The sequence below is a fragment of the Salmo trutta genome, chromosome 24 (assembly GCF_901001165.1).
Source record: "Salmo trutta chromosome 24, fSalTru1.1, whole genome shotgun sequence".
NCBI lineage: Eukaryota > Metazoa > Chordata > Actinopteri > Salmoniformes > Salmonidae > Salmo > Salmo trutta.
This window is the reverse complement of record NC_042980.1, coordinates 24,557,682-24,567,378: the sequence shown is the minus strand read 5'-3', so window position 1 is coordinate 24,567,378 and position 9,697 is coordinate 24,557,682. Positions and strand designations below refer to the sequence as shown.

Genomic DNA, 9,697 nt, shown 5'->3' with positions numbered 1-9,697 from the left:
TGTAGCTCGCTAGCTCTCCACAACCTACTAACACCAGTCAAACAAACCATGCAGAGGTCAGAAAATAACTCTTAGGAGGATAGTGCCTGGCTCATAGCCTAAACCAGGAAAAGGAGGATACTGGTTTGGGTGTAGGTCAATTTTATTGATGTATGGATAGAGGACATAATTTCAGAGAAATCACATTTCTGAGGTCTACCAAAGGAAGTGAGTAAGGGTTTTCCTCTGTCTCTGTCCCAAATGGCACCCTCTTCCCTAAACAGTATAGTGCCCTTTCCCCTACTTTTGACCAGGGACAATAGGGTTCTAGTCAAAAGTAGTGCACTATGTAGGAAATAGGGTTGCCATTTTGGATACACACTTTATATCTGCTTAAACTCTCTGGTTCTATGTCACTTTCCTATTCAGTACCAGGCTGAGCTGAAGTTCTGTCTGTCCGCACCACTAATTTCCCCCTTCCACCTCCCGCATGCACAGGAAGGGGGAAGCAATTTAATGCGGCACACAGCAATCAATAGCAATTAGGCCTATCCCTGACTAATCCTATTGAGAAGGAGAGGGGCATCCTGGGAGATAGCCAAGAGAGGATGGCTATGTCCCAAATGGAACCATATTCCCTATATAGTCCACTACTTTTAGACCAGATCCCTATGTGAATGGGCCCTGGTCAAAAGTAGTGCACTATGTAGAGAATAGGGTGCCATTTGGCACACACCCAGGACCTCGGGGCTCAGAGACAGAAAGCTGCAGCAGCACACCTGGGTACAAATACTATTTGAAATCTTTCAACAACTTTTGCATCTAAAGCTTTAGCCTGCCTGGAGTGCCAGATAAGCTGGGTTTGCCGTTTCGTCACTGTTTTATTGCTTCCATTATGCCAGGCAAGCTCCATCAAACACAGATTAAGTAAATGCTTTCAAATACTATTTAAACCCAGGTCTGTAAAGCAGTTGACTGTGCTCTGTCTGGTGTGTAATGCTGGTTGGTGTTTTTTTCTCTCGTCTTCTTGCTGCCAGAGACAAAAGGAAAATAAAACTTGTTTGTTTTCAGTTTCCACAGGAAGTGCCAACTTGGTGACTAGACGATTAATTGCTCTCCTGTTTTCTGCTCTACTCTTCGTCTTGCTTTAGAATCGATTTTTTGAGACACACCCCCCCATCCCCCACCCACCCACCTCTTAGTTTTAAAGGGCTGACACTCCCAATTAGACGTGAATGAGCCCATTCCTACCAGGGATAGGAGAGTTTGTATTGGATATATATAATTAAGATGAATTACAGTCGGAACAAATAATGCATTCCCTTGCAACTATGTAATTTTGTTACTGCAACAATGGTGTTTATTTTGAAGCATACCATTCATTCTGAACAGCCCAGGGGGAAGAGGTGACTTTAGTATTGAAAATGTCTGCTTCAAAGACAGTTTGATTATTTATTTTTAAAGAAAATTGCAAGTCATAGAAAACAGAATACGGACAGTCACAAACACAATTCAATCTAAAATACATTCAAAGAAAAAGGTCTTCTCAAAAGTACTGACGTTATGAAAAGATCTCCAGGAGAAGAAAATTGACAGATTTTCTACTCCTTCATTCAAAACACTGAAAAGTGCTGAAATGTTTATAATCTTTGATCATCATCAAGCAGGGAGGTATAAAAACATCAACACAAAGAAAAACTTAATTAACTTATCTTTGAGCTACAGACCAAAACTTTCCAAACAACAAGTCATGGCTTGTGGTGGTGGGTGGCTATATTTGAGGCCACAAGCATGGTGGCATGACGGCACCAGAGATTTCCCAACCAGTCAGTGAATCCCCTTACTTCTAGGTTACAGTTGACATAGAATCACAGCTGTCTGTTTATTCTGACTAGACCCTGATGTCAGGTTGCAAGCAAACAGAACCAGTCCAGTGTAATGTTCATTAGGCCACAAAATAGAACAAGTTTAAAAATGTAAAACAAAAACGTTAGCAAATTCTCATTTCTTATTGGACAATTTAAGTTCCTCCCCATTTCAGTACATTTTTCTCAGTTTGGTGCTTACCTGGTGTGTCTATGGCTCAGGCACTGACAATAGCTGGAAGGCCGATATACATTTTACAACCCATGTAGACGGAGCTGACCACACCTTTCCTGCTCTGGGGATCATAGATGATGTACTGGGTACACAGGGCCTAGTCCAAGCCCATCAGGGCGTGGTAGGCTGCAGTAGACAGGGTCTGGGTCACATCACTGTCTGGTTTAGGCTGTCGGGCCAGGATCTGGCCCCCTGCCTCTCTCACCACCTGGAGGAGCTCGTCCCGGGGGGGGCTTTCCTGAAGGAGCCCATGAGGTAGAAGAAACAACCATCGAACAGTGGGGGCAGCTGGGGTAGAGAAGAGGAGAGTGGAGTATAGTAGAATAGAATGAAATAGTCAAAAAGAGCAGAGTAGAGAACAGTCAAATAGAATAGTGTAGTAAAATCAAATTCAGTAGAGTAGAATAGGAAGATGGGGGAGAAACGAGAGAAGGCTTTAACGTCAAAAGTCAAATAAAACATGGGTTATTAAAACAAAAACGCATTTCTGTGGACGAAGGAAAATGAAACAAAATATTCTTCTTACAAGGAGAAGTGAGGCGGTTTCATTTGTTTCATCAATCTTGTAAATTACGGTAGGCAAGCCCTTAGAAATTCATCAAAGCCCTGCGCATACAGAGGGAGAATAAAGAGAACAGAGATCTGTATCTCCTTCCTGGATCCTAAATGATACTAACCATTCTAGTGCCTCGGGATTAAATCAGTCCCACTAAGAATAGCCTAGTGTCTGAACAAAGTGTCTGGACAACAGAGAGAATTTCTTCTTGTTCTGTAATGAGTTTAAATGAGGCTGAATCACTGCAAAAATCACAGCCAGAACCTTTCAATTCTTACATAACCACAACAATGGGGCAGCTTTTATTCTATTCCATTCTACTCTAATATACCACAGAATTGTTGAATACTCACTTCTGATTGGCTAGAACAGCATTCTAGAGTGGACATTAAAACCAGATATCGGGACAGTTGGAAAAGATATAACCATGCAATCATGATGCAATATGCGCCTACACATGCAAACCGTACTAAAGCTAAACCAACAACCACACAAACTGAAATTGGATACATTGTAAACGCAGGTACAACGAGGGAAAAACACTTAGCTAGCTAGCATTAATTTGTTTTAACGGAAAAAAAAATTCTTGGAGCATCTGTCATGGTGAGTGATGAACATGAATTTCTCTGGTCCCCTCCGCCGCTAGAGCTGTCAAATCCTCCCACATGTTTTTAGTTAGTCCAGCTGTTTTCAGCGACTGATATTTTTGAACCCTGTTGTCATATTGGCAGGTTTGCTAACAAACTATCTAGCGGTAAATGTGTGCTTCATATTGTTTCTTTGGCAACTGTGGTATAAGCGGCATAAACGCCGACGTTCTGTACATTATCTTGGAAAAAAGGACTCCTCTGCGTCATCCATTATTTCCAAGGTAATGTACAGAATGTCGGCATTTATCCTTCACTTAAATTCTACTATATTCAATTTAATTCTACTCTATTATATTCAATTCTACTATATTCAATTCTACTCTATTATATTAAATTCTACAATATTCAATTCAATTCTACTCTATTACATTAAATTCTACTATATTGGGGCAGAATTGTAATGACAATGCTTTTCAAGCCAAAGCCATCACTGCAGCTTTTTTACCATCTCGTCAGTTTAGTGGCTGTGTATTCAGGTGCCTCTACGGAGTGCACCAATCCACTCAATTGTTTTCTGCTGGAAATGGGTACTCTCCAGAGTTTTAGATTTAGCAGGTTCATTGCCTCCATTTTGTTTTGTTCCTTGCTTGCAAGGGTGTGGGTATGTGCACATTTGTGTGTGTTACCTACCAGTCTGTGTCTGTTAATGCAGCTGCGTTGAGGTCCTTCTGCTTCATGGTTACTCTCGGCCATCCAGCCATCTGTCTAAAGGCACACCTCTACCCCTTTGAGAGGAGAGAGAGAGACAGGGGACAGCAATAGCTTAGAGGAGTGCAGAGAACTTAAACTCACCTTAGCCAAATACATTTAAATTCAGTTTTTCACAATTCCTGACATTTAATCCTAGTAAAGATTCCCTGTCTTACGTCAGTTAGGATCACCACTTTATTTTAAGAAAGTGGAATGTCAGAATAATAGTAGAGAATTATTTATTTCAGCTTTTATTTCTTTCATCACATCCCCAGTTGGTCAGAAGTTTACATACACTCAATTAGTATTTGGTAGCATTGCCTTTAAATTGTTTAACTTGGGTCAAACGTACCAGGTAGCCTTCTACAAGCTTCCCACAATAAGTTGGGTGCATTTTGGCCAATTCCTCCTAACAGAGCTGGTGTAACTGAGTCAGGTTTGTAGGCCTCCTTGCTCGCAAACGCTTTTTCAGTTCTGCCCACACATTTTCTATAGGATTGAGGTCAGGGCTTTGTGATGGACACTTCCAATACCTTGAATGTTGTCCTTAAGCCATTTTGCCACAACTTTGGAAGTATGCTTGGGGTCATTGTCCATTTGGAAGACCCATTTGCGACCAAGCTTTAACTTCCTGACTGATGTCTTGAGATGTTGCTTCAATATATCCACATAATTTTCCGTCTTCATGATGCCGATCTATTTTGTGAAGTGCACCAGTCCCTCCTGCAGCAAAGCAACCCCACAACATGATGCTGCCACCCCCATGCTTCACGGTTGGGATGGTGTTCTTCGGCTTGCAAGCCTCCCCCTTTTTCCTCCATTTTCTTCCTCCAAACATAACAATGGTCAGTATGGCCAAACAGTTCTATTTTTGTTTCATCAGACCAGAGGACATTTCTCCAAAAAGTACGATATTTGTCCCCACGTTCAGTTGCAAACCGTAGTCTGGCTTTTTTTAATGCCGGTTTTGGAGCAGTGGATTCTTCATTGCTGAGCAGCCTTTCAGGTTATGTTGATATTGGACTTGTTTTACTGTGGATATAGATACTTTTGTACCTGTTTCCTCCAGCATCTTCACAAGGTCCTTTGCTGTTGTTCTGGGATTGATTTGAAATTTTCGCACCAAATTACGTTCATCTCTAGGAGACAGAACACGTCTCCTTCCTGAGCGATATTACGTCTGCGTGGTCCCATGGGGTTTATACTTGCGTACTATTGTTTGTACAGATGAACATGGTACCTTCAGGTGTTTGGAAATTGCTCCCAAGGATGAACCAGACTTGTGGAGGTCTACAATTTTTTTCTGAGGTTTTCGCTGATTTCTTTTGATTTTCCCATGATGTCAAGCAAAGAGGCACTGAGTTTGAAGGTAGGCCTTGAAATACATCCACAGGTACACCTCCAATTGACTCAAATGATGTCAATTAGCCTATCAGAAGCTTCTAAAGCTAGTGCATAATTTTCTGGAATTTTTCAAGCTGTTTAAAGGCACAGCCAACTTAGTGTATGTAAACTTCTGACCCACTGGAATTGTGATACAGTGAATTATAAGTGAAATAATCTGTCTGTAAACAATTGTTGGAAAAATTACGTGTCATGCACAAAGGAGATGTCCTAACCGACTTGCCAAAACTATAGTTTGTTAAAAAGAAAATTATGGAGTGGTTGAATAACTCCAACCTAAGTGTATGTAAACTTCCGACTTCAACTGTGTCTGAAGAAACCATTTGAGAAATTAAAGAACTGTGTGATGACTAAAAGTAGAATGCGCGCAACACACTTATGGCCGTTGGCTAATGACGCAACACAGATTAAAATAAAGCAAGCGTTAGTGTAGTATCTCTCTCCACTCTTCAAGTCCCAACTGAAAGAGACGAACTGACAGTAGTGGGTTTTCCACATAAGAGCAAGGAGGCACTTTTTAAAACCTGGAGCATCGTTTCCAGCTTTCCACTCTACAGGTCCCAAGTGTATGAAATTAATATTGTATAAAAGCAGTGTTTTTCCCACATAAACTAATTTAGTACTAGGACCTGGTCTGGTGGTAGTGCTTTCAAACCAGTGACTAGGCTACATATGGCCCCTAGTGGCAGGGGTTTGATCCCACATCTGCCTTATTCCGCTTTACTTCACTAATCTCTTTCAATTCTTACTGTAATGTCACAATTAAACATAACAAGTCTGGAGGGGGGATTATGTTTTTCCAAAACGAGACTGAGCAGAAGTTGCATACAGGGAGATATTGAAAAAGCTATAGAATGCATCGCAAATTGCACCCCATTCCCTACATAGTCCACTATTACTGACCAATGCCCATAGGGTTTTGGTAAAAAGACTGCTACTTGGGAAGCGGACATAGTTTTGTTGTGTTGCTCAGCACTGAGAAAGCACAGTCAGGGCTAAAATAAAAATAACTTTAAGGGGAGAGAGGGCTGCTTTAAACTTTTCTGTTGGTTGGAGTAATTTATGGACATTGGCAGCATCCGAAATGGCACTCCATCCCCTATATAGTACACTACCAGAGCCCCATGGGCCCTGGTCAAAAGAAGTGCACTATATAGGAAATAGAGCACCATTTCAGACACAACTCTTCCTCCACTAAAATAAGAAGCATTAGGGGGATGGAGGGTTGCTTTAATTACTCATGCAAATAACAAGCCCTAAAGCTTAATGACGAGCCAGGTAACCATGCACTTCTGAACACCTCCACCATCTCTTAGATTCATAGCAACATCAATTTTAACAACTCATGATGCTGTTGTGCCTGGCATGATGATATGGAGACATTAACATATTACAATGCGTGCAAACTCCCCATCAACACACAACAGTGTTATCTTGATCACTGCCCAACCGCAGCGGAGGCAGCTACAATGTCTTTCCTCATGAGGACAGTTCCCATATGAACACACACAGATAGTCACACACACTACACACACTCACGGATACACACAGTGTCTGACACACACACACACACACACACACACACACACACACACACACACACACACACACACACACACACTCGCTCTATAGCAGTCATCAGGCATAATTACATTTACTCGTGCCCCTTAATTACAGCTTTCATTTGGAGGGACCCTGCGAGGCCTCAGCGGGGGGAAGAGATACCGGGGTTAATCCCGGCTCTGCTCCACTACAGACTATTGGGCCAGCTAGTTAGCCTTGCCACCACCACTAGCAGAGGGGCCATTAGCATATCAGCTAATTAGATTCACGGAGATGGAGGAGGAGAGGGAGGGCAGGGGGGGCTCTAAAGCCCAGGCTCAGACAGAGGACTTTAGGCTGCCTGGCTTGACTGGCAGGATCCTGGGCACTGAAGGTGTACACTATAGACAGGGCACAGAGAGCAGAAGGTCAGACAAAGTTGTGGAATGGGGAGAGGGGTGACTGGGTTACATGGAAAAGGGGACAGAGAGGGGTGGGGTGCGGCAAAGGTGTTGGGAAAAACAAAATGTGCTCAATCTTGACAAGACACGCATACGCAGGTATGTCCACACTTAGCACAGGCACACGCACAGACAGACACACAGTCAAATAACACCAAGGTGCCAGACACCTTGATGACAGTCGTTCACTTTATTCCCCTTTGAGGTAGACTAGGCTGCCTGTGAATATCTGGTGTATTTTATTGTTGCTGTTAGGAATAGACTGCTAAAACAACTGCATGGAAATTGTAATCAAGCAGAAATCAAGCACAAGAGGAGAGTTTTAGTCTTTGATTTCTACCCATTTTGACGTCGGGTCCTCTGACAATTTACAACTCTCCCTTTTTCAATCCACAATTTTTTCTTGTGGAGGTTTGCCTGTACACTTACATATCTACATTTTTCATATTTTTTTCATATTCATCATCTCCAGCACCACTCCAACATCAACATATGTGAAAATTGAGCATTTCTATGTTTTGTGTAAAAAAATATTGAGCAAGATAAGCGTTTCCAAAGACATTATTGGTGTGCATCATGTGATTTTAACCAATTATGACTATGCAGTGCCTGCAAATGCAGTGCCTGCTTATCGTCCTCTGTCTGGTTTACAACAAAACATGACCGACCGGCTCGGTTTTATGTAGCAAAATTTGAAATTGTTTTTATAAATTGAATAAAAGTAGAGACTATGAGCTAGAAAATTGCATATCATACACCACAGTTGAAGAACAATTGGAAAGTAATTCTGCTTTGAAACTTAAGAAAATAGCCGTTGAATGTTTTGGTACACCTATTGGAGAGCTATTCTTTGTCTACATCAATTCAGCATCGTTCACACCTTCTTAATGTAACAGGGTTGGTTATGTTTCCACTTGCCTCTAAAGAAAGGTGTATTTAATGTTCAAGCATTCTTATTGGTTGGTTCAACTCTGACAAAACGTGTTGTGATTGGCCCCGCTTGCAGATAGGGGGAGATCGCGAACGTCAGGTCTTCCCAGTATGAAAATGTGATGCAAGGGGTAGGTCACGTTCTGAATACTGTTTTCTATTTTACAATGTGTACACGTTTGCTGTACATTACTGATTTATACATGTGTGGGTATATGGTACCTGTTAGGGATTGAGGGGCTTTCTGGGATGTGCTTTGGCATATGATTGCTGTAAATAAGTGTGTTAGCTAGCATACACTGACGTAATGGTCACATAAGCCCACTGCTAACACAGTTGGCTTCATGCTACAGATTTTGCCATCGACAGCCATCAATACCGTTAAGCCCTGCACAACCAACGTGCTGTTTCCTATTTAACAACAGCAACAGAAATAAATGATGCTCAACTGGGACCACTGGCTGATGTGATTTATTTGGACAAAACACAACGCAAGGAGAGTACGATTTACATCTGTTACACTGGTGCCGTGACCCGGATTCTTGTCTTCGCCGGACGTCACGTGGAGGGATCCGAGACCCGGCTTCAAGAAGTACTGTGGTTGCTGATGCCCGCCAGAGGCCTAGGTTTCGCATTCTGCACAAGTGGAATTCTCAGGTAGCATGAGTGAGTGGGGGAAATATAATATACTGTTTATTACTTGTATGTGGTGATGGTATGATTATTTAGTGATGTAATTGTGCTGTTATGCTAGTAACCTTTCGAAGCCAATTAACGTGAGGGCAACGCCATTTTCTACCACACGGTGGCGACAACTATTTATGATGGCGTTTCTTGTTACTTTTCTGTGTTGATTCTTGGTCTTGTTAGACAACTACTACTGAACTTTTATTTTTAGTGCATTATGTTCAAGCTGATTTTATAAAAGTGTTCATATTGATTGTGATAAAAAAAAAGTTACACTGAATATTTACATAAAAAAATAATATATATATATATATAGATGGAAAGTTTTAGGAGAGGTAGGGGAGTTTTTATGTTTAACCCTTCACCGCCAGTGGGTAGGGGGGCAGCTATTTCTCCAGTTACTTCCACACCTTTGGCCAGGTCAACTGCACAGGCAAGTGTGTGCTTTCCACATGATTTAGAGCTACCTTAACTCAGTGCATTCGAGCCAGTTTCAGGAAGGAGGATGTGTCTATGGATTTCCTGGCGGGCATTGTTAAGCAGATAGGTTACTCCATAGGTGAAAGTATTGCCTCTTGTTTGGAATCAAAGGCAATGGGAGATGGGGTGGGACAGAAGGTTGATTATGTTGGTGGTACCAAGGCTGGGGCCAGCTCTAGTCTAAATGTAGTGGTGAAAAATGATGTCAGGGAACCAGT

At 41.9% G+C, this 9,697-nt stretch overlaps 1 pseudogene; it reads right to left on the bottom strand.

Annotated features, from left to right (window-relative positions):
* Positions 1–1,991: 1,991 nt before the first annotated feature.
* Positions 1,992–3,978, bottom strand: LOC115160515 (BRCA1-associated RING domain protein 1-like; annotated as a pseudogene).
* Between the last annotated feature and the right edge of the window lie 5,719 nt (positions 3,979–9,697).